This window comes from Macaca nemestrina, chromosome 17, assembly GCF_043159975.1.
Source record: "Macaca nemestrina isolate mMacNem1 chromosome 17, mMacNem.hap1, whole genome shotgun sequence".
Taxonomy (NCBI): Eukaryota; Metazoa; Chordata; class Mammalia; order Primates; family Cercopithecidae; genus Macaca; species Macaca nemestrina.
The window spans coordinates 7,284,314-7,310,289 of NC_092141.1; positions in this window are offsets into that span (position 1 = coordinate 7,284,314).

Here is a 25,976-nt window from a genome sequence, read left to right on the forward strand (position 1 = left end):
GTGGAGGTTGCAGTGAGCCAGGATGGCACCACTGCACTCCAGCCTGGCGACAGAGCAAGACTCCATCTCAAAAAAAAAGAGAGAAATCATAGAACACTGGCCAGGCGCAGTGGCTCACACCTGTAATTCCAGCACTCTTCAGGAGGCTGAGGCAGAAGGATCGTCCGAGACCAGGAGTTTGAAACCAGACTGAGCAACACTGCAAGACCTTCATCTCTACAATTTTTTGAGACAGAGTCTCTCTTGTCACCCAGGCTGGAGTGCAATGGCGCAATCTCAGCTCACTGCAAGCTCCGCCTCCCGGTTTCAAGTGATTCTCCTGCCTCAGCCTCCTGAGTAGCTGGGACTACAGGTGCCCACCACCACGCCCCACTAATTTTTTATATTTTTAGTATAGACGGGGTTTCACCATGTTAACTAGGATGGTCTCGATCTCTTGACCTCGTGATCCGCCCGCCTCGGCCTCCCAAAGTGCTGGGATCACAGGTGTGAGCCACCACGCCCGGCCAATATGGTGCATTAACAGCCAAGATGGAGTCACTTTTGTCTCCACTCCAAGTGTGCATGGAAAAAAGCGGGTTTTGTTTTCCAGAAGAAGTGTACGTTCTTAATTTTTTTTTTTTAGGATGGAGTTTCACTCTCTCACCCAGGATGGAGTGCAGTGGCATGATCTCAGCTCACTGCAACCTCCACCTCCCGGGTTCAAGTGATTCTCCTGCCTCAGCTTCCAGAGTAGCTGGGACTACAGGCGCGTGCCACCACGCCCGGCTAACTTTTTTGTGTGTGTTTTTAGTAGAGACAGGGTTTCACCATGTTAGCAAGGATGGTCTCGATCTCCTGACCTCGTGATCCGCCCGCCTCAGCCTCCCAAAGTGCTGGGATTACAGGCGTGAGCCACTGCACCCGCCCTAAAAGTGGATGTTCTTTTTAACAGCGGATGAGATTCTAAAACAAAAACATAAAGTGGGCTGGAAGGAAGAGAAGGAGGCATTTGGAGAAGAGTTTCTACAGGTGGGAGGTGCCTTGTCCTCCCCTCTCCCACCCCAGGGCGCAGGAGCAGCTCACAAGGCTCCTATGACGTGAAGGCTTCGAGGAGGACCCTCTCAGAAGCTTAGCAAGGATTTCAGAAATAGGTAAAGGGGGCCGGGCGCGGTGGCACCCGCCTGTAATCCCAGCACTTTGGGAGGCCGAGGTGGATGGATCACTTGAGGTCAGGAGTTTGAGACCAGCCTGGTCAACATGGTGAAACCCCTTCTCTACTAAAAGTACAAAAATTAGCCGGCATGGTGATGCACGCTTGTAGTCTCAGCTACTCGGGAGGCTGAGGCACGAGAATGGTTTGAACCCAGGAGGCGGAGGTTGTAATGAGCTGAGATTGTGCCACTGCACTCCAGCCTGGGAGACAGAGCCAGACTCCTTAAAAAAAAAAAAAAAAAAAGAAATAGGTAAAGGGAATATTGTGTTCTAACTGGAGTTCTCTGAGGGCCCAGGACCTCAGAATTACCTTGTTCAAACAAAGCCCGAAAGAGCCAACCCTAGCTAAGGGAGAAGGGTGTTCCTGCTCAGCAACCCACAGTCTCTGGGAAGACTGGAAGATCTTCAAGAGTTCCCGTAACCTCGCGGTGTGAAGGCAAAGCGGGAGTGATCCGAGGGAAAGTCGCGTGCTACCCCAGAAGGAAAAAGTTTGAGCCAAAGGAACCGGCGCAGAACGTGGACAGGTGGAGACCACCGTAGGAGCTGAAAAGAATGCATTTCCCCCATAAGGTCATCCGCACAAGCCAATCATAAATGCCTGGTAGAGTTGGATCCTGCTCACACTGAATAAATGGTAAAGAATTCTGTGTTCACCCCAGCAGGAAAGTGAAATAACTTAGTTGCAACCACAGTGGTAGTTCAGTATCCCGTCTATTCAAGTCAACCAAAAAAATATATATGGAATATGGAAAAATATAGAACCCAAGAAATATGGGCTGTGAGTTCAATCCCATCTGGAGAGCATGGATTTAGCAACTAGAACGGGATAGAGAGCTTCTCTCTGTGGCTCCAGGAAAATTATACTAGTAATGGGCAGTGTCAGAACTCTGTCCAGCAAGCAGCCCCAGGCAGAGCCCGGCAACCCCAGGGGACACAGAACGTGAATGCTTTTCCTTCAAGAATGTGTATTCCAAACCTAGGAAGGTTTGAAACTAAATATATAGGCAACGAAGTAAAGCTAACATCTAGTATTAATACATTTGTGCTAAATTTAAGACAATCTATATTTGGTATTATAACGTGTAAGAAAATTCAGCATACTAAAAGATTTGAAATTAGCCTGTGATAGCAAATTAAAATATAAAATGAAGTACTTGATTTTAGACTCGTGCTTTCTTCTTCAGTTGAAATGTATGACATAATTACATTAGGTTTGTAAACAATGTTGGAATGTTGAAGAGACCTTGAGATTCCTTATGAATATTAATTTGCCTTATTTACTGAGTTTTTTATTGTTAAAATCAAATCCTTAAAATACACCTAATGTGTAAAACTCAGTTTAAAAATGTTTCCAGGCACGTAACTGCATTGTGAATGAAGCTGATTGTTTAAGAGAGTTTTGTGTCTTTGACCTTCACTATTGCGCAATACTCAGTGAGAAGGTAAAGTTGGTGGCTCTTATTTAGCACAATTTATTAAAAGAATGATTATGGCCAGGCGCGGTGGCTCACTCCTGTAATCCCAGCACTTTGGAAGGCCGAGATGAGCGGATCACCTGAGGTCAGGAGTTCGAGACCAGCCTGGCCAACATGGTGAAACCCTGTTTCTAATAAAAATACAGGCTGGGCACAATGGCTCAAGCCTGTAATCCCAGCACTTTGGGAGGCTGAGACGGGCGGATCACAAGGTCAGGAGATCGAGACCATCCTGGCTAACACGGTGAAACCCCGTCTCTACTAAAAAAATACAAAAAACTAGCCGGGCGAGGTGGCAGGGGCCTGTAGTCCCAGCTACTCGGGAGGCTGAGGCAGGAGAATGGCGTAAACCCGGGAGGCGGAGGTTGCAGTGAGCTGAGATCCAACTACTGCACTCCAGCCTGGGCGACTGAGCAAGACTCCATCTCAAAAAATATATATATATAAAATTAAAAAAAATAAAAATACAAAAAATTAGCCAGGCGTGGTGGTGCGTGCCTGTAATCCCAGCTACTCCGAAGGCTGAGGCAGGAGAATCGCTTGAACCCAGGAGGTGAAGATTGCAGTGAGCCGAGGTTATGCCACTGCACTCCAGCCTGGGTGACAGAGTGAGACTCTGTCTCAAAAAACAAACAAGCAAAAAAGAATAATTACGTTTATAAGCTGAACTTACAAGAAGCTTAAGGAAAATTAGGTTTAAAATGTACTTTAACAAACTGGCTGTTAATTTCTTTAAGGAAACAAAATGGTAATGAACAGTTCGTTCAGTACGCAAATACCAGCATGAACATGAAAAGCTCTGCTTGACTTTAGGGTCCACATGCCAAAGGGCAGGTCCAAGGCAGGCCACTGGAGACAGCGCCCCACCCATGCCAAGACCACCTGCAGCAGAGCCACCCTGGACTCCTCTTTCGCCAGGCAAGTGAACAGGGCAAACATGGACAGGCCCCCAGCACCAGTCTGAGAAGTCCAGAGGCCAAGAGGCCAAGAGGGTGGGCTTCATACCCCGCCCACCCGTCTCCCCACATCAGGAGACTCTGTGTGTACCCCCACCACACCCTTCCCCTTTTTCTTCCCTGCTCTCTTTTTCTCCACAGCACTCATCGCCATTTGATAATGAATGTTATGTCTTTCGGTTATTATCTTTCTGCACATACAGCCAGACACCGAGACAGCAGGAACTTAGGCTCACTCAGTCCTAAATCCCCAGCACCTAGAAAGGTACCTGCGCTTGGTCTGTCCCCATGAATCTGTGTTGCATGAAGGCACTGATGGCCTCGGCTCCTGCTTCGTGCCTCTCTCCTTGTCTGGACTGCCAGCTCCCTGACCTCAGGAACTACCTTACTCACCGCTCAACCTTCGTGCCCAGCACCAACCCAGAAAAAAAAAACAAGAGTCTGATCCATGTAAAAGTGACTCCCCGTGGGAAGCCAGGCAGGGCCTTCAGAATCAAACAAACGTGATCTTGAATTCCGGTTCTGCCACTTACCAGCCATAAGGGAATCTTGGACAAGTGACTCAAGTTTTCTGATCTTCAGTTTCTTCAGCTGGAAGTGGATATCATAATAACGGTCTCACTCTGTTCTTGTTGGAATTAAATGGGTTAATGGAAGGCAAAGTGTCTAACACTGAGCCTTTTTTTTTTTTTTTTTTTTTTTTTTTTTTCTAAGCAAAGCCCTCACATTGTAGGTGCTCGGTGAAAATCAGTTCCTTCACTCTCATGGTAGGTACTCAACGAAAATCAATTCCTGGCCGGGCGCGGTGGCTCACGCCTGTAATCCCAGCACTTTGGGAGGCCGAGGGGGGTGGATCACAAGGGCAGGAGCTCAAGACCATCCTGGCCAACATGATGAAATCACATCTCTACTAAAAATACAAAAATTAGCTGGGTGTGGTGATGCATGCTTTAATCCCATCTACTTGCGAGGCTGAGGCAGGAGAATCGCTTGAACCCCGGAGGCGGAGGTTGCAGTGAGCCGAGATCACGCCATTGCACTCCAGCTTAGCGACAGAGCGAGACTCCATCTCAAAAACAAAAAAAAAGAAAAGAAAAGAAAATCAATTCCTTTACTCCTTTTATCCTCCTCCAGTTGCTGCAGAGAAAGCTCTGCTTCCCTCCCCCTGAGCTTCAGGTACCTGACTTACATTTATCCCCCTGGGCAGTGACAGGAGTCAGTATGGGCGGGCCGGAGAGCCTGGCACCTGAGCCCCAGAGGAAGGCCCTAGCTTCCTGTGGCTCAGGCTGGAGGATGGGAGCAGAAGAATCAGTTTCTGGTTGGGAATTTGGAGACACTAACAATTTTGGGAACTTCAAGAGCAGGAAGCGAAAAAAGATGTGAGAGAAAGGGGAACCACCAACCCTTCTAGACAGTCCCCTCCCCACCCCCAATCACAAAAACGAGGAGCCCAGGAGAGCCAACTCCTGGGAAGGGACAAATTCCCAGTTCCTACCCGGCCCATCTCCAGCCCGGTCCAGAACTCAGTCCTGAACTCAGTTCCCGGCTCCCACACCTCCATCAGCCCCAACCCCACTAGCAACCTGTCCCAGGCCCAATTCCAACAAAGAAAAGGGGTGGAGCCCTGGAGAAAGTGAGGTTCCCCAAATTAGGAGAGAATTCCCTGGCTTCTCCGCTGTCAGTTTCCACTTCCCCTGATCTCTGTCTTCCTGTGTTTATCTGCCTCATTCCGTGCTTCGGCCGTTCCCTCCACCACAGGCTCCCTCTCTGCCTGTCTCTGGCTCACTCACTCACATATTGCATGGCAGGGATGTGCTGGGGAAGAGGGAGCAGGCCAGTGAGTGAGAGCAGAGGAGGCAGAGGATGGGGCCAGAGAGGGAGGAAGGGGCTGGATCACCGCGGACCTCCAGAGCATGGAAGGCCGGAGGAGTTTGGAGTTTTCTCCTCTGTGAAATGGGGAATTATTGATGAGTTAAACAATGAGACACACGGCCTGATTTACATTTTTTTGAAGTCACCTTCAGGCTGCTGTATGAGGATGAACCTTTAGGGGTGAGAGTGGGCAGGGGATGTTGGTGTCAAAGTCCCAGAAGAGAGGTGATGATGGTGTTTGGGACTGGAGGTGGCTGTGACAACAGTGAGAAGATGTCAGATTAAAAGCAGATCATGGCCAGGTGCAGTGGCACACGCCTGTAACCCCAGCACTTTGGGAGGCTGAGGTGGGTGGATCCTCTGAGGTCAGGAGTACAAGACCAGCCTGGCCAATATGGAGAAACCCCATCTCTACTAAAAATACAAAAACAACAACAAAAAAAAAAAAAACAAAAAAAAACAAAAAACATAGCCAGGCATGGTGGTGACACCTGTAATTGCAGGTACTCGGGAGACTGAGGCAGGAGAATCGCTTGAACCCAGGAGGCGGTGGTTGCAGTGAGCCGAGATTGCACCACTGCACTCCATCCTGGGTGACAAGAGTGAAGACTCCGTCTCAAAATAAAAATAAAAATTAAAAAAAAAAGCAGATCTTGGGCGAGGTGCAGTGGCTCACGACTGTCATCCTAGCACTTAGGGAGACAGAGACAGGAGAATGGCTTGAGGCCAGGAGTTTGAGACCAGCCTGGGCAACATAGTGAGACCCTGTCTCTACAAACAATAAAAAATAAATTTGAAAAAAAAAGAAAAGGTAGATAGTAGATCTTGTAGGAAGAACTGTAGCAGGATGAGCCGCAGACAAAACTCCTCAGACACCGGATTAAAGAGGGAAGAGGTTTTTTATTCGGCCGGGAGCGTCGGCAGACTCGCGTCTTAAGAACCGAGCTCCCTGAAGAATAAATACGTAGCGTTTTTAAAGGTTTACAACGTTAAGGGATCCATGTAAAAGGGTCATGATAAATCAAGCAAGCGTGGAAAATGTGACGGGGGGGCTACATGCATCAGCTAACAGAACGAAAAGTTTTACAGTGCTTTCTCATACAATGTCTGGAATTTACAGATAACACTAGTAGTTTTGGTCAGGGGTTAATATTATCATTATTATTTTAACCACCAGGGCCAGGTGGTGGTGCCAAGGTCGTCTAGCTATTTATCTTACTTCTGTTTCTTTCCAACTTTTTGCTTTCTCCCCCTTCTCCTGTCTTATAAACTAGGGAAAAGGGGAGACGGGGAAAAGCCGGGAAAGACAGCAGGAGAAGTGGTGGTCTCATTCTATTGAACCATCAACTCAGCACTGGCGGGGGAGGGCCTGTGGGCAAGGAAAGTAAGGCTTCCTGAAGAAGCTTTGCATGCGGCTGAGAAAGTGAGAGCAGGGTTAACTGAGCCGGGAAGAGGGGCAGGAGTGGGTTAAACGCCCAATGTAGAAAGAGGAACTAAAAGGGCCAGAAGCCCTGGCTCACGCCTATAATCCCAGCATTTTGGGAGGCCCAGGGAGGTGGATCACTTGAGGTCAGGAGTTCAAGACCAAACTGACCAACATGGTGAAACCCGTCTCTACTAAAAATACAAAATTAGCCAGGTGTGGTGTCACGCACCTGTTGTCCCAGCTACTCGCGAGGCTGAGGCAGGAGAATCGCTTGAACCCAGAAGAAAAGAAAGAGAAAGAAGGAAGGAAGGAAGGAAGGGAGGGAGGGAGGGAGGGAGGGAGGGAAGAAAGAAAGAAGAAAGAGAAGAAGGAGGAAAGAAGAAAGAAACTAAAAATAGCTCAATTTGGGATAGACTGTGTTTGGGGTCCCTGTTAGACCCTGAGGTGAGATGCTAAGGGGGACGTTGAATAAACAATCTGGGCAGGGACATACACACCACACACACTGATCCCAATCCCATGAGCCCCATTGTCCTGAAGGGATATCCCTGCTCCTGCCCAGCTGGTCCCTGACCCCTGACCCCTGACCCCTGGCCATGCTGGCCTGAGATCTGTGTCTCCTTCTCAAATCATTGGGCCCCAGGGCCACTGTCCCTTGGTCTCCACTGGGTGTACTGGAAAGGCAGGGTGAGGTACAAGAAGCCCCATGAAAACCATGAAATCAGCAGCTCAAACACCAGCGAGTCGCCAGCTTTTGCAACAGCTCATAAGGACGGGTGTTTCCTGCGAGCCCTGCAGGCTTCCAAACTGCTTCTCTTTGTTTTGTAAAGCACTGTTCTATCAGTCCCCAACAGAACCCTGCAGTGGATCCCGCCTCCCTAATCTACTGTGCTCTGCATCTATCTACATCCGCAGTGTTTGCCGTGGTCTTGTTGCTAGAGGCTGGTTCCCCCTGCCTGATTTATAAAATTCATGTAACCCAGGATTTTTTGTGGTGTAGATAACTCTACGTTGAAAAGAATGCATGCTTTTTATTTTATGTATTATTATTATTATTATTTGTTGTTGTTGTTGTTGAGACAGAGTCTGGCTCTGTTGCCAGGCTAGAGAGCAGTGACATGATCTTGGCTCACTGCAACCTCCGCCTCCCAGGTTCAAGCAATTCTCCTGCCTCAGCCTCCCGAGTAGCTGGGATTACAGGCATGCGCCATGCCCGGCTAATTTTCTTTCTTTTTTTTTTTTTTTTAGATGGAATCTCGCTCTGTCACCCAGGCTGGAGTGCAGTGGCGCAATGCTTACTGCAAGCTCCGCCTCCCAGGTTCACGCCATTCTCCTGCCTCAGCCTCCCGAGTAGCTGGGACTACAGGCGCCCGCCACCTCGCCCGGCTAATTTTTAGTATTTTTAGTAGAGACAGGGTTTCACTGTGTTAGCCAGGATGGTCTCAATCTCCTGACCTCACAATCCACCCGCCTCGGCCTCCCAAAGTGCTGTGATTACAGGCGTGAGCCACTGTGCATGGCCGACATGCATGTTTTTGAAATGCCACAAGGGCACTGGGGACTGGAATCAGGAACGGAAACGGGAAAGCTTCCCTTGTCCCCGTCGTCGCAGGGCGTGTGACAGTGGGAATGACTCGCTTCTTCAGAGTCCCCCTGCTCAAACCTCTAGGGGGAGCCAGCTGATGGGCAGCTTGTGAGTGTCCAACCCCACGGCAGCATCTGGGGACGGACGAATGCTTGGGCTCCTGAAGCAACAGTAGGCGTGTGTGACGGGGGGCTCTTTTAGTTTTGCCGTCTGTAGGCCGCTTGTGTTAATCAGCTCTATTAGATCCTCTGCCTTATCACAAGCACAGAGGGCTTTCTGTGTCCTGGCGTTCTTGCCTTGGTGTACTGGAAGAACAGGATCATATGTGAGATTGGAGAATGAGTACAAGGTTTTGTTTTTTTTTTTTTTGAGACGGAGTCTCGCTCTGTCGCCCAGGCTGGAGTGCGGTGGCCAGATCTCGGCTCACTGCAAGCTCCGCCTGCCGGGTTTATGCCACTCTCCTGCCTCAGCCTCCCCAGTAGCTGTGACTACAGACGCCCGCCACCTCGCCCGGCTAGTTTTTTGTTTTTTTAGTAGAGACGGGGTTTCACCGGGTTAGCCAGGATGGTATCGATCTCCTGACCTCGTGATCCACCCGTCTCGGCCTCCCAAAGTGCTGGGATTACAGGCTTGAGCCACCGCGCCCGGCGAGTATGAGGTTTTTTTATTGAGTGGTAGACCTCAGTGAGGTGGATGGGGTGGCCAGAAGGGGGCTGGAGTGGGAAGGTGGTCTCCCCGGAGTCGGGCCGTCCGGTGCCGGGACTCTCCTCCAACCGCCTCAGCCAAACTGCAAATCATTCTGCTGGTCAGTGACCTGCTGGCATCCGCCTGCCAGTGTGCTCTTATGCCGGTGTGTTCCCCTCAACGTCCAGCCGCTTGTGTGTCTGCCTGCTAGGGTCTCAGGGCTTTTATAGTCACGGGATAGGGGTGTGGCAGGCCAGGATGGTCTTGGGAAAGGCAACATTTGGGCATGAAAACAGAAATGCCTGTCCTCACCAAGGTCCGTGGCACAGGCCTGGGGGTGAAGCCCTAGCCGGAGACCTGCCCTTCTCTCCCCAGCACTTCCCTGCCCGACTCCTGTGTCAGAACCAAATGGTTTTCTGTCTTCTCGATAAGATCACAAGGCTCTATGAAGCTAAGCACAATCCGAGGGTTCTGGGGGGTGGGGGAGGCATCATATGCCCACAGGGTGGCAGCTCTTGCCTATGTCAGAAGCACAGAAATGAAGGGACCCTGTCTTCAGGAACAGCACAGTTACAAGCTCACGCTTGTAATCCCAGCACTTTGGGAGGCTGAGGTGGGTGGATGGTGAGGTCAGGAGATCGAGACCAGTGTGGCCAACATGGTGAAACCCCGTCTCTACTAAAAATACAAAAAAGTTAGCCGGGCGTGGTGGCGGGCACCTGTAGTCCCGCTACTCTGGAGACTGAGGCAGGAGAATCGCTTGAACCCGGGAGGCAGAGTTAGCGGTGAGCCGAGATCGCACCATTGCACTCCAGCCTGGGCAACAAGAGCGAAACTCCATCTCAAAAAAAAAAAAAGAGGAAAATATACAGGTTCACAAGCATGGAGTGAGTGGGACCCCAGAAATAAGGTGTCCAGAGAGGGCTTTCTGGAGAAATGGTGCCTCTGCCACGCCTGGAAGTGCCTCAGTCCAGAACTTCACCCTCCAGACTTTCCACCTACACACCTGCCTGTCAAAGGACAGCAAACTCCAGGAGAGCCGCTTGCCACAAGTATATAGCATCTAATATATTTGTTTGTTTTCATATAAAATTAATTTCAAATTAAATATTCCTGGATGATTAGGTGTTATCTAATGGGTACAAGGTACATTGTTTGGGTGATGGAGACTCTAAAAGCCCTAAGTTCACCACTCTACAATCTATGCATGTCACACTTGTTTCCCGTAAATTTATACAAATAAATAAAGCTGGGCCGGGTGTGGTGGCTCACGCCTGTAATCCCAGCACTTTGGGAGGTTGAGGCGGGTAGATCGCCTGAGGTCAAGAGTTTGAGACCAACCTGGCCAATATGGCGAAATCCTGTCTCTACTAAAAATACAAAAAAAAAAAAGAAAAAATAATTAGCCGAGCATGGTGGTGGGCGCCTGAAATTCCAGCTACTCGGAAGGCTGAGGCAGGAGAATTGCTTGAACCCAGGAGGTGGAGGTTGCAGTGAGCCGAGATCGCGCCACTGCACTCCAGCAGGGGCAACAAGAGTGAGACACCGTCTCAAAAAATAAACAAATAAATAAATAAATAAAGCTAAGAAGCAATACTTTTGAAATAAATATTACTTGAGTTAAAATGAACTAACCAAGAAAAACATGCGCCTGACACATGATCGCTAATACTGCAATCGATACATAATCGATAATACTGCAATACAGGTGTACATTTGTTAGAGCTTCTTATGTGCCAGGCGTTGTACCTGCACGCTACATCCATTATCTCAGTTAAGCCTCCTAATAAGCCTAGGGAAAAAGGATTGCTGTTATCCCAATTTTACAGATGAGTAAACTAAGGCCTAGAGAAATTAAGCAACTTCATTAAGGTCACTCATAAAGCTGGGCACGGTGGCTCACACCTGTAATCCCAACACTTTGGGAGCCCGAGGCAGGAGGATCACTTGAGTTTGGGAGTTTGAGACCAGCCTGGCCAATATGGTAAAACCCCATCTCTACTAAAAATAGAAAATGTATCCAGGCATGGTGGTGGGCACCTGTAATCTCAGCTACTTGGGAGGCTGAGGCAGGAGAATTGCTTGAAGCCGGAAGGCAGAGGTTGCAGTGAGCCAAGATCGTGCCACTGCACTCTAGCCTAGGCAGCAAGAACAAAACTCTACCTCAAAAAAAAAAAAAGAAGTTGCTGTCTATGATGAATGGGTCCTCACCAGGCACTAAATCTCCTGGTGCTTGATCTTGGCCTTCCCAGCCTCCAGAACGCTGATCAACAAACTTCTGTTGTTTGCAAATTACCCATTCTAAGGCATTTTGCTATATCGCTACAAATGAACACAGACCCAGTTCCATCTGACTCCAGAACCAAAGCTCTTGCTACTTTGCACCCCTGGGGTGTATCCCTGGCATTGCAGACCTGCCTCTGTTCAGCACACAAGATAAGAAAGGTCCAAACCCCTTGCACCTACCTTTGAGCTCCACCCCGGCTCATCTCCAGCCTCCCCATTGCTGAATCCCCGGAATCCGAGTCCAGGCACCCATCTCATGACCTTCAGCTCATCTTCCAGGAAGTGACTTCAGAGGAGAGTAAACTCCTTCTCCAGGAAGCCTTCCCTGACTCACCAAGTAGAGCTCACCAGGCCCTCTTTGGTGCCACCTGCATGCGGGGCATATTCCGTAATCTTTGTTTGGGTGCACTGCCCGTCTCCCCTGCTGCACCAGGCCAGGCGGGACCCGTGGCTTTTTCATTTCTGTGTCTCTAACATCCTGCATGGAACCCAGCACACAGCTGGCCCAGACTCCCCAACTTTGCTCTTAGAATCAAGAGAGAGGAAAGCTAGTGTTTTTATACAAACACTGGAAAAGTCTCAAGAAACAGTTCATCAAAAAGTACAGAACAATGTGATTCATCTATCAGCTTTATAATCATTTGCATTTGGTAACCCACTCTCCCAGCTAGGGCTAAGTAGAAGTCAGTGATGCGGGATGGACAGAATTTCAACAGAGGACCCCAAGGGCTCCCTTGAGCCTCATCTCCACTGCTCCCCACTTGCCCCCAGCACCTGTCCAACATGCTCTATTTAGTGGATGACCCTGTAGAATCCTTGAGATTGCAGGCCTCAGAGAAGTGAGGCTTTTGACCAACTTGCTCAGTGCTGTGTCCCTGCAACATAGAAGAGCACCTAGCGCACAGTAGGCTGTCAAGAAACGTTAGTTGGGCTGGGCACGGTGGCTCACGCCTGTAATCCCAACACTTTGGGAGGGCGAGGCAGGCAGATCACTTGAGGCCAGGAGTTTGAGACCAGTCTGGCCAACATGGCAAAACCCCCATCTCTACACAAACTTTTTTTTTTTTTTTTTTTTGAGACGGAGTCTTGCTCTGTAGCCCAGGCTGGAGTGCAGTGGCTGGATCTCAGCTCACTGCAAGCTCCGCCTCCCGGGTTCACGCCATTCTCCGGCCTCAGCCTCCCGAGTAGCTGGGACTACAGGCGCCCGCCACCTCGCCCGGCTAGTTTTTTGTATTTCTTAGTAGAGACGGGGTTTCACCGTGTTAGCCAGGATGGTCTCGATCTCCTGACCTCGTGATCCACCCATCTCGGCCTCCCAAAGTGCTGGGATTACAGGCTTGAGCCACCGCGCCCGGCCTCTACACAAACTTTTTAAAAATTAGCCGGGTGTAGTGGCACGTGCCTATAGTCCCACTACTCAGGAGCCTGAAGTAAGAGGATCTTTTGAGCCCAGGAGTTCAAGGCTGCAGTGAGCTAAGATTGAGCCATTGCATTTCAGCCTGGGTGACAGAGCCAGGCTCATCTCAAAAATTAAAAATAAAGAAATTCTGACACATGCTACACCGTGGATAAACCTTGAAGATATTATGCTGAATGAAATAACCCAGTCAGTCACACAGGGACAAATATTGTATAATCCCACTACCTAAGGTAGTCAGATTCACAGAGACAAAAAGTAGAATGGTGTGGTTGCCAGGGGGAGGGGTTGGTGGGCGGGGAATGGGGAGTTGCTGTTCAAAGGGTTCAGAGTCTCAGTTTCGCAAGATGAAAAGAGTTCTGTGGATGGTTGCACGGCGATGAATGTGCCGCATGCAACAGAAACGCATACTTAAAAACGGTTACATTTTATGTAGTGTGTATTTTACCGCAATTTTTTATGTAAAAGGCAAAGTTTTTAAAAATTACTGGTCAGTATTAAACCTCATTTCATATTTCTAGTTTACTTTTTCGCCCTTAGGAAATTGGGTTTTTTCTTTTTCGCTTATGTTCCCAGCATCAGTATAGCAGCGCCACCATGTGGTCACAGCTGCAGGTGCCAGTCTGCAAGGGGAGAGACTCCCCTGCACCGCAACTATTTGTTAATACAGGTTGAGCAACCCTAATCCAAAAATCCAAAATCCGAAAGGCTCCAAAATCCAAAATTTTCTGAGCTATAAGTGGAAAATTTCACACCTGACTCATGTGACAGGTTTCAGTCAAAATGCCGTCGAAACAGTTTCATGCACAAAATTGTTTAAAATAATATATAGGCCGGGCGCGGTGGCTCAAGCCTGTAATCTCAGCATTTTGGGAGGCCTAGATGGGCGGATCACGACGTCAGGAGATCGAGACCATCCTGGCTAACACGGTGAAACCCCGTCTCTACTAAAAAATACCAAAAACTAGCCGGGCGAGGTGGCGGGCGCCTGTAGTCCCAGCTACTCTGCCCGGGAGGCTGAGGCAAGAGAATGGCGTGAACCCGGGAGGCGGAGCTTGCAGTGAGCTGAGATCCGGCCACTGCACTCCAGCCTGGGCGACAGAGCAAGACTCCGTCTCAAAATAAATAAATAAATAAAACTAAAAAATAAAAAATAAAATAAAATAAAATAAAATATAAAATGACCTTCATAGCCTAGACAACATAGCAAGACCCTGTCTCTACAAAAAATTTAAAAATTAGCCAGGCATGGTGTTGCACGCCTGTACTCCCAACTACTCAGGAGGCTGAGGCAGGAAGATGACTTGAGGGCAATCAATCTGCATTTTATACTTCCAAGTAGCTGAAGTGAAACATTAAACAGTAAGGAGATCATTCTTGCATAGCTAAGAGTATTCAGTTATTCAGCTCCTGAGAACCATTTGGTAACACTTACCTCTCATTACCTTTCTTTTGCCAACTTGTAACTCATTCTAGCTTGAATCACAAACACTTTCTGGTTCACATCTTAGAGTCGGAAAAAGGCTTGCGAAGCCCCTAAAGGTGTTGAAGCAGCTTGGCATGAGACCATGATAGCTTCTGTTTCATCCCCAGATCTATTAAATGGAGTTCAGAAACCAGGATGATTGCATTTATAAACCCCAGATTTAAAAGACTCTTTGAAAAAGAGTTTCTCGAGTTTTACTTTTGACACACTAAATGCAGCGTTGGCCAGGCTGTTCTCGAACTCCTGACCTCAGGTGATCTGCCCACCTTGACTTCCCAAAGTGCTGGGATTACAGGTGTGAACCACCATGCCCGGTCCCCATTAACTTTTAATAATAAAACATGGTGGCCGGGCACGGTGGCTCATGCCTGTAATCCCAGCACATTGGGATGCCGAGACGGGCAGATCATGAAGTCAGCAGATCGAGACCATCCTGGCTAACATGGTGAAATCCCATCTCTACTAAAAATACGAAAAAACTAGCTGGGCATGGTGGTGGGCGCCTGTAGTCCCAGCTACTCCGGAGGCTGAGACAGGAGAATGGCATGAACCCGGGAGGCAGAGCTTACAGTGAGCCGAGATCGCGCCACTGCACTCCAGCCTGGGCGAAAAAGAGAGACTCCATCTCAAATAATAATAACAATAATAATAATAATAAAACATGGTGCCTGATTACAGGAACTTAAACTTGTTTTGTTTACCTACGCTGACATGTAAAAGTTACTAATAACTTCTTTGTCTAGGCAAGTTAGCAAGTGACTTTGTAAGCCCTGAGCAGCTCCCCTTATCTGTGTAAGTGGGAAGCCAGCCGTCGCCTACCCCAGGCAGGGGAGGCAGGACTTTTCCAGTGGCTCGGGGGAGACTGCCCTTCTTTGCCAGTTTTGGTTTGCAGACAGGCCACTGAAAGGTGGGGCCAAAAAGCTTCTGTGAAGCAAAGAAATTTGAGACTCTAGTCCCTTTCTTTTGGAGATCTAATGTCCTTAGAACCTCTGTGATGAATAGAGATGGCTCTAGCTAAAGTCAGCTGACGGGAAAGGGCACCAAAGGGCCCGAGGGAAGCCCATCATAACTGAAGAGGAAATAGAACGCGTGATCCTGTGTCTTAGTCAGCTTGCATTGCTATTGCAAAACACCATAGACTAAGTGGCTTAAACAAAAAACATTTATTTCTCACAGTTCTGGAGGCTGGGAAGCCCAAGGTGAAGGTACTGGCAGATCCAGTGTCTGGGGAGGGCTCACTTCCTGGTTTGCAGACAGCCGCCTTCTTGCTGTGTCCTCACGTGGATGAGAAAGCGCACTCTGGCCTCCTTCTCTTCCAACAAGGGCACAAATCCCATCGTGGGGACCCCACCCTCACAACCTCATCTAAATGTAATTATCTCCCAAAGGCCCCACCTCCAAATATCATCACACTGGGGAGTAGGGCTTCCACCTATGAATTTGGGGTGGGGAGGACAGAAACATTCAGTCCCTAGGACCCTGTATCAGTGCTAAGGCCAGGTAGGTTTTGTGAGGGAAGCCGGGTTTGGCACAGGTTGAAGCTGCCCCCTGACCAGATAGATGCTGAGAAGATGTACTTTGAGGACCACAGCTGAGCAGGGCTATGAACTGAAGTGTTTTTTCTCTGGAGCCTGAGGACCCAACACAGTTCTCAGCAGCACTAACGAGGGACCGGGTGTGCCCTGAGCAAGCTGTCATTGGGGGTTAAAGACTGAAACTCTCGGCCGGGCGTGGTGGCTCACGCCTGTAATCCCAGCACTTTGGGAGGCCAAGGCGGGTGGATCACAAGGTCAGGAGATCGAGACCATCCTGGTTAACACGGTGAAACCCCACCTCTACTAAAAATACAAAAAATTAGACAGGTGTGGTGGCGGGCACCTCTAGTCCCAGTTACTCAGGAGGCTGAGGCAGGAGAATGGCGTGAACCCGGGAGGCGGAGCTTGCAGTGAGCCAAGATGGTGCCACTGCACTCCAGCCTGGGTGACAGAGCAAGACTCCGTCTCAAAAAAATAATAATAATTAATGAAAATAAAGACTGAAACTCTCACAGCCTAGGTGCCTGGTGGCTTTGGGGACAGAGCTGAGCAGGGCACAACAGGGGTAAATGGTCTGTTCCATTAAGCTTTTGAAGCAGCAGCGTTGTCTGAGGTAATACCCAAGGTTCATTGTCTCATGCCAAGGAAATTGAGGATGCGGGCAGACACAGGAGTGAGTTTAAGGGCAGAGGTTTAATAGGCAAGAGAAGGAGAAAAGCTCTCTCTCCTCCAGAGAGAGAGAAGTTCCCCAGTGGGTCTTCTGGCTCTGTGGTGAAATGCACGGGGTTTTATAGGTGAGTTTGAGGAGGCAGTGTCTGATTTGGAGTTTGTTTTGTTTTGTTTTTGAGACAGAGTTTCACTCCTGTTGCCCAGGCTGAAGTGCAGTGGCATGATCTCGGCTCACCGCAACCTCCGCCTCCCAGGTTCAAGCGATTCTCCTGCCTCCGCCTCCCAAGTAGCTGGGATTACAGGCATGCACACCACGCCTGGCTCATTTTTGTATTTTTAGTAGAGACGGGGTTTCACCATGTTAGTCAGGCTGGTCTCAAACTCCCGACATCAGGTGATCCACCCGCCTCAGCCTCCCAAAGTGCTGGGATTACGGGCGAGAGCCACCGCGCCCAGCCAGCCAGGCAGTGTCTGATTTACATAGGGCCCAAAAGACTGGGGGAAACAGGTGTGCTATTTACATAATGCAAGAAGAAGCTGGCCACCCCACCCTAATCTTTTATTATGCAAATGGATTCTCTACCTGTCTGGTGTCACGTTGCTGGTTCCTTTACTGTACACGTGGTTGATAAAAGGGAAGATGAAGCCTCCATGTTGAACATGCCTGGCCCCAGGTAGCCTTTTCCGATTGGCACAGCTGCCGCCATTCACCCATCCAAGCGTCCAGGTTTCCTGTCTATGTCTGCAGCTCGATTTTACAGGCTGCTCTTTGTTAGAAGAGAAATGATTTGGGGGCTGCTTTTTGTTAAAAGGGATGCCTTACCGAGGACTCTCTTACCCTTACCGACTGCCTAAGTCATTTCTTTTTAGTTCTTGTATTACTGTATCAAACTATAGCCAAACTATAGCCAGATCCACGGTGACTACAGCACAGCCACGGCAGGGGTGGCCTCTGGCTGAGCAGGACTTGTTTGCTGCAGCAGCATCTGGTGGCAATCACAGAAATGAGAAGGCAGTAGAGGCCAGGCACAGTGGCTCGTGGCTTGAACCCAGCAGGCGGAGGTTGAAGTGAGCCGAGATGGCGTCACCGCACTCCAGCCTGGGCAACAGAGTGAGACTCCATCTCAAAAAAAAAGAACTTCGGCATTTGAGAAAAAGCCTAAGAATTTGGCATTGAACAGGATATCCAGCCCAAAAGGGACCTCACCTGCTCTGTTGACTGTTGAATGGCCCAACCACATCTGGTTGCAGTGGCAAAGGGCTGACCTCCACGAGCAGACGAAAGTGCCTCCTGCGAGTGACCGATTCATCCAGGCCTTGGACCGAGAAACAGCTCCTCACTGCATCAGCTGGACCATGTACAGACCAGAGACAGGGCAAGAAAAAAGCAGAGGCTGTTGGCCTGCCAGAGAAGAAAGCTGCCGGCAAAGAGAGCATCTCTGTGAAGACCCCAGCTGTCCCACGAGCAGGGTTAACCCCAACAGCACCTTGTGGAGAACAAGAAGCCTCAGCTGGCGGTGACTGCACGTGACACTCGTCAAGCTGGCTGTCTCCCTGTCTGCGCTGGGTCCTACAGTGGGGGTCCCTTACTGCATTACCCAGGGGAAGGCAGGACGGAGATGCCTGGTCTGCAGGAAGAGCCCAGGAACTGTCACCTTCACACAGGCTCACTGGGAAGACAAAGCAGCTCTGGCTAAGGTGGGGGAAGCTATCAGGACCGATTACAATGGCAGGGATGATGAGATCCACAGTCGCTGGGGAGGCAATGAAACCTCCTTTGCAAAAATTATAACTGAGGAAATTATGACAGTGAAATAAATCAGACGTAACCGACTCCATCTTGCTTCTACCCTTTAAGCTGTCCTTGTTCATTCCTCGGCGTCGGCTGAACTCACTTCGGGGAGGAATTCAGTTCATGGTTTGACTCTGAAACAAAATTGATAACAGCCCTTAACCGAAAAGACTCTCTTCTTGCCTGGGGACCAGTCTGCCTTTGCAGGACTAACAAATTAGCTATGAGTTCAGAAATTACAGTTTAGGGGTCATGCAGCCTCTGACTCTAAGAGTCTGAACCTCCCCAAATTGTTCCTCGGAATAACAGCACTATTGTAAAACCTAAGATCTGTACCTGAGATCCTTTTCAGACCCTGCACTCAGTGGATCAGCAGACACCACCCAGGCCAGTAATCTGACCTAACCAGTTCTGCCACCGCACCCAGGAACAGAAGACAGCAAGAAAATCTCACTTTGATCTCCGGTGATTCCATCTCCAACTTGACCAGTCAGCACTCCTCGTTCCCAAATCCCCAGCCGCCAAATTATCTTTAAAAACTCTGATCTCTGAACGCTCGGAGACTGATTTGAGTAATAGGAAAACTCTGGGCCGTGTCACGTGTGTCCGAGTGAAGAGCCCACCAAACAGGCTTTGTGTGAGCAACAAGGCTGTTTATTTCACCTGGGTGCAGGCGGGCTGAGTCCGAAAAGAGAATCAGCAAAAGGTGGTGGGATTATCATTAGTTCTCATAAATTTTGGGATAGGCGGTGGAGTTAGGAGCAATGTTTTGCGGGCAGGGGGTGGATCTCACAAAGTACATCCTCAAGGGTGGGGATAATTACAAAGAACCTTCTTAAGTTTGGGGGCATTTACAAAGAACCTTCTTAAAGGTGGGGAGATTACAAAGTACATTGATCAGTTAGGGTGGGATGGTGGAATGTCATCAGTTAAGGCTCTTTTCACTTCTTTTGTGGATCTTCAGTTGCTTCAGGCCATCTGGATGTATACATGCAGGTCACAGGGGGATATGATGGCTTAGCTTGGGCTCAGAGGCCTGACAGGCCGGGCGCGGTGGCTCACGCCTGTAATCACAGCACTATGGGAGGCAGAGGTGGGCGGATCATGAGGTCAGGAGATTGAGACCATCCTAGCCAACATGGTGAAACTCCCATCTCTACTAAAAATACAAAAATTAGCTGGATGTGGTGGCACGTGCCTGTAGTCCCAGCTACTCAAGAGGCTGAGGCAGGAGAATCGCTTGAACCCGGGAGATGGAGGCTGCAGTGAGCTGAGATCACGCCACTGCACTCCAGCCTGAGCAACAAGAGTGAAACTCTTGTGGAAAAAAAAAAACCTCCTGTCTACTGCGCCGCCGGCTCTGTGTGAATTACTCTTTCTCCATTGCAATTCCCCTGTTTTAATAAATCAGCTCTGTCTATGCAGCAGGCGAGGTGAGCCCATTGGGTGGTCACAGCTATGCCCTGGGTCGAAAATCTGTGGCTCAGACATTGCTAAGCTGGAAAAGGCAAAGGCTAAAGAACTTGCCCCTAAACCGGGTTAAACGTCCACTGTTCGTTTTCTGTACATAAATTTTTTTTTTAATTCTCCTTCAAACAAAATACTGGTCTATCGAGGTGGCTCATGCTGGTAATCCCAGCAATTTGGGAGACTGAGGCAGGACAATGGCTTGAGCCCAGGAGTTCGAGACCAGCCCAGGCAACATAGTGAGACCCCTCTCTCTCCAAAAAAAAAAAAAAAAAAATTAGCTAGGCGTGGTAGCACATTCCTGTAATCCTATCACAGGGTGAACCCCAAAATTAGAGGTCAGCCCAGGAGGTCACATGAGTTCCTGCCTTTACGCAGGAAGGAATTCAAGAGGGAGCCAACAGCTCAAGCCTGTAATCCCAGCACTTTGGGAGGCCAAGGAGGGCGGATCATCTGAGGTCAGGTTCGAGATCAGCCTGGTCAACACGATGAAACCCCGTGTCCACTAAAAATACAAAAATTAGCCAGGTGTGGTGGTGCATGCCTGTAATCCCAGCTACTCAGGAGGCTGAGGCAGGAGAATCGCTTGAACCCGGGCGGCGGAGGTTGCAGTGAGCCCAGACTGCTGCCATTGCACTCCAGCCTGAGTAACACAACGAGACCCTGTCTCAAAAACACAGAGGGAGCCAACAGAATAAAGTGAAAGCAAGTTTACTAAGAAAGTAAGGAAAGAAAAGAGTGCCTACTCCATAGGCAGAGCAGCCCTGAGGTTCGCTAGTTGGCTACTTTTATGCTTATTTCTTTTTTTAAATTCATTTATTTTTCAAATGGAGTATTATTTCTCGATCGTATGCTAAACAAGGAGTGGATTATTCATGAGGTTTTCAGGAAAGGGGCAGGCAATTCCTGGAACTCAGGGTTCCTCCCCCTTTCAGACCACATAGGGTAACTTCCAAGTGTTGCCATGGTGTTCGTAAACTGTCATGGTGCTGGTGGGCATGTCTTTTAGCATGCTCATTTATTTTTTTTTTATTATTGTTATTATCTTTTTTTTTTTTTTTTTGAGACGGAGTCTTGTTCTGTCGCCCAGGCTAGAGTGCAATGGTGCGATCTCCGCTCACCACAACCTCTGCCTCCCAGGGTCAGGTGATTCTCCTGTCTCAGCCTCCGGAGTAGCTGGGACTACAGGCACCCGCCACCACGCCCGGCTAATTTTTTTTGTATTTTTAGCAGAGACGGGGTTTCACCATGTTAGCCTGGATGGTCTCGATCTCCTGACCTCGTGATCCGCCCGCCTCGGCCTCCCAAAGTGTTGGGATTACAGGCGTGAGCCACTGCGCCCAGCCACATGCTCATTTATTATAATGAGTGTATAGTGAATAGTGAGGACAACCAGAGGTCACTTCAGTTGTCATCTTGGTTTTGGCGGGCTTTGATCCACCTATGTACCGCATCTTGTTTTAGCAGTGGGGTCCTCGTGATCTGTACCTTGCAAAACCAGTCCTGCCGAGCTCCTGTCGCAGTCCCAGCTGCTCAGGAGTCTGAGGCAGGAACATCACTTGAGCCCAGGAGCTCGAGACTGTGGTGAGCCATGTTGCTCCAGCCTGGGCAATACAGCAAGACCCTGTCCAAGAAATAAATAAATAAATAAAGGCACAAAGATTTCCCATATACTCCCTGCCCCTCCCATCCCCCCAACACACACAACCTCTCTCCGTAGATTTGTTGTTAATGTTTGTCTGCATAGGTTGCACCTCTGGTATGTAATTTATGTTTTCATTGTTTCTAACAAGTTAATTTGTGTGTAAACATGCAACCTGCACTTCCTCAACCCCAGAAAGTGCTGATAATGAAGAGTTCATTTGCTCCCAAAACAAAGCTAAGTTTTCATTTCACCAGTGGGAGTATTACCCTCTGTGTTTTCAGGTCATTAAATATTTGCAATAAAAATACAATTAATCATTTAGTGTACCTCAATGATGTGTGTATTGAAGGATTTAGCACCTCTCTTGAACAACAAACCATATTGCTCAACTGAGCACCATCCTCTTGAGGGACACTGGAGAATCTTTATTTTGTTTCTAAACTCACTCCTTAAATCCTAGCACTTTGGGAGGCCGAGGCCAGCAGATCACCTGAGGTCAAGAGTTTGATATCAAGGCGGGGGGCGGTGGCTCACGCCTGTAATCCCAGCACTTTGGGAGGCCGAGACAGGCAGATCACGAGGTCAGGAGATCGAGACCATCCTGGCTAACATGATGAAACTCCGTCTCTACTAAAAAATACAAAAAACTAACCGGGCGAGGTGGCGGGCGCCTGTAGTCCCAGCTACTCGGGAGGCTGAGGCAGGAGAATGGCGTAAACCCAGGGGGTGGAGCTTGAAGTGAGCTGAGATCCGGCCACTGCACCCCAGCCTGGGCGACAGAGCGAGACTCCATCTCAAAAAAATAAGAGTTTGATATCAGGCTGGCCAACATGGTGAAACCCCATCCCTACTAAAACTACAAAGATTAGCTGGGCGTGGTGGCACACGCCTGTAATCCCAGCTACTCTAGAGGCTGAGGCAGGAGAATCGCTTGGACCCAGCAGACGGAGGTTGCAGTGAGCTGCACACCTTTCGCACTCCAGCCTGGGCGACTTCGTCTCAAAAAAAAAAAAAGAAAGAAAAAGAAATCTCAGGATCCCAAAATCCCTAAGCCAAAGGAAAAGTCAGGCAAAGGTTTGCCTTTTTATTCCTCCCATTTTATTCCTAAATAAGATAGCTACAAAGGTAAAAAAGCCTACATACCTCCCTCACAATTTGCCCACACTAAGCCAGACTAAATTGTGTCTTCAGTGAAAGGCTGATCAAGGACTTAAAAGGATGCAACCTTTTGTCTCTCCTCTACCTATAATGGGAAGCCCCTCTCCCCCCCGCTTCCCCACCCTCGCTGTCTCACATCTCTCTAAAATGTATAAAAGCAAGCTGTACCCCAACCACCCTGGCCACATGTCCTCAGGACCTCCTGAGACTGTGTCACGGGTGTGTCCTTAACCTTGGCAAAACAAACGTTCTAAATTGATTGAAACCTGTCTCAGGTCAAAAAGTGTTAGGGTACATTGAGTTGCGTTTTGGTTTTTGGGTGTGTGTACATCGTTCTCTTCTCCACAAAATCAGAAAGTGTGGCTCTGCGCTGGAGAGGGCGGGATCACCCCAGTCACCTGAGCAAGGAAGCCCCCAAGCCCAAGGAAAAGAGGGCACAGAGAGGAGAGGAAGCCCCAGAGCCCACTGCCCCGCCCAGAGCCACCCACCAGCCTGGAACTCCGCTGCAGAAAAACAAACCAAGGAAAATACAACTGAAGCTTGTTTGATGGCAAAGCCTTTCCTTTGCCTTGTGGATGAAGGAATGCAGATCGCCATGACGAGGGGAGCTTAAATTAGAGGAATTTATCCGAAGGAAAGAAGGAATTTCCTCCACGGAGTGGCCTAGAAACTGCAGAGAAAAACACAGGGGATGGGGTCAAGTCACTTCAAAGTAGCCGCAGCAGAATGGCCCAAAGCGGGTCATTTTTTTTTTTTTTTTTTTTTTTTGAGACGGAATCTCGCTCTGTCTGAGTGCAGTGGTGCAAACTCAGCTCACTGCAACCTCCGCCTCCCAGATTCAAGCGATTCTCCTGCCTCAGACTCCCGAGTAGCTGGGATTACAGGTGCCCGCCACTACGCCCAGCTAATTTTTTTGTATTTTTGGTAGAGACGGGGTTTCACCATGTTGGCCAGGCTGGTCTCGAACTCCTGACCTCAGGTGATTCACCCACCTCGGCCTCCCAAAGTGCTGGGATTACAGGCGTGAGCCACGCGCCTGGCTCAGAGTGAGTCTTAAAAGGACAAAAAGAACAAACTTCATTGCTAATGCTCCAGACCGGCCCAGCAGTGAAAGCAGTGATACCATCTTACCCTGGCCCTTTTTGCCAGCTCTGGAATCTTGCCAATGAGGAATTTAACCAATCAAATATGGGTTCCAAAATAGGAACTCATTAGCACAAATCTTGCAGGATGCTTTCCTCACTTGTGGGATTTTATTACATGATAATCCTAATTTTTGTATGGAGAGAAATGTTTATTGGTAGATTTGGTTACTTTCTGACAGTACAGGTTTTCTGAGACGGAGTCTCACTGTGTCGCCCAGGCTGGAGTGCAGTGGCGCGATCTCGGCTCACTGCAATTTCTGCCTCCCGGGTTCAAGCAATTCTCCTGCCTCAGCCTCCCAAGTAGCTGGGATGACAGGCACCCACCACCATGCCCGGCTAATTTTTGTATTTTTAGTAGAGACGGGGTTTCACCATGTTGGCCAGGCTGGTCTCAAACTCCTGACCTCATAAGCTGCCCACCTCGGCCTCCCAAACAGCTGAGATTACAGGCATGAGCCACCGTGCCTGGCCTCTCTTTATTACATTCATTCATTTATTTATTTATTTATTTATTTATTTATTTTCGTATTTTGAGACAGAATCTCACTGTCACCCAGGCTGGAGTGCAGTGGCATGGTCTCGACTCACTGCAACCTCTGCCTCCCAGGTCCAAGTGATTCTCCAGCCTCAGCCTCCTGAGTAGCTGTGATTCCAGGCATGCACCACCATGCCTGGCTAATTTTGTACTTTTAGTAGAGTTGGGATTTCTCCATGTTGGTCAGGCTGATCTCGAACTCCCAACCTCAGGTGATCTGCCCGCCTGGGCCTCCCAAAGTGCTGGGATTACAGGCGTGAGCCACCACGCCCGGCCCAGAGTCTTTTTGATAAATAACATTTTCCCAGACAATTATTTAGCTTTTTAAATTTGGTTTTTAAAAACAATGAATAAATTAACTTATATCCACATCTCTCATTCCCTCTCTCAATTCTACCAACAAACTTTTATTTTAGTCTTTTTTTTTTTTTTTCGGTCACCCAGGCTTGAGTACAGTAGCGCAATCTCAACTCACTGCCACCTCCACCTCCCGGGCTCAAGCGATCCTCCCACCTCCGCCTCCCAAGTAGCTGGAACTACAGGGTCAAGCTACCATACCCGGCTAATTTTTGTAGACACAGGGTTTTGCCATGTTGCCCAGGCTGGTCTCAAACTCCTCGGCCCAAGTGATCCACCTGCCTCCGCCTCCAAAGTGCTGGGATTACAGGTGTGAGTCACTGGACCTGGCCTGTTTTGGTCTTAGTTCTGCATTAAATATATTAAACATTCACTGCCTTCCTCTTGCTAAAATTTACTTTTTTGCTAGCCCTTAGTTGACTCAAGTTTATCCTCCAGTAATTTCTCCAGGAAGGGTTCGTGAGAACTATATTTTCTTTTTTTTTTTTTTTTTGAGACGGAGTTTCACTCTTGTTGCCCAGGCTGGAGTGCGATGGCATGATTTTGGCTCACTGCAACCTCCGCCTCCCAGGTTCAAGTGATTCTCCTGCCTCAGCCTCCCGAGTAGCAGGGATTACAGACACCCGCCACTGCACCGGGCTAATTTTGCATTTTTAGTAGAGACGAGGTTTCTCCAAGTTGGTCAGGCTGGTCTTGAACTCCCAACCTCAGGTGATCTGCCCGCCTCAGCCTCCCAAAGTGCTGGGATTACAGGCATGAGCCACCGCGCCCGATCGAGAACTATATTTTCTAAGATCATACATTCTCAAAATTGTCTATGGTTTACAGAATAAGGACAAGCCACAGACTGGAAGAAAATATTTCCAAAACACATATCTGATAAAGAGCTCGTATCCAAAATTTACAATAAACTCCAAAAACTCAACATCAAGAAAATAAACCACACAATTTAAAAATGGACAAAATAGCTGAAGAGACACCTCACAAAAGAAGGCATACCTATGGCAAATAGCATATGAAAAATGCTCAGCGTCATATGTCATTAGGGAATTTAAAATTAAAGTAACATTTGGAGGGTCAGGCATGGTGGCTCACACCTCGGAGGCCAAAGCGGGGGGAACAATTGTGCCCAGGAGTTCGAGACCAGTCTGGGCAACATAGGGTGACCCCCATCTCTACCAAAAAAAATTATTTAAATTAGCCAGGCATAGTGCCACACACCTGTGGTTCCAGCTACTTGGAAGGCTGAGGTGGAAGGGTTGCTGGAGCCCAGGAGGTCAAGGCAGCAGTGA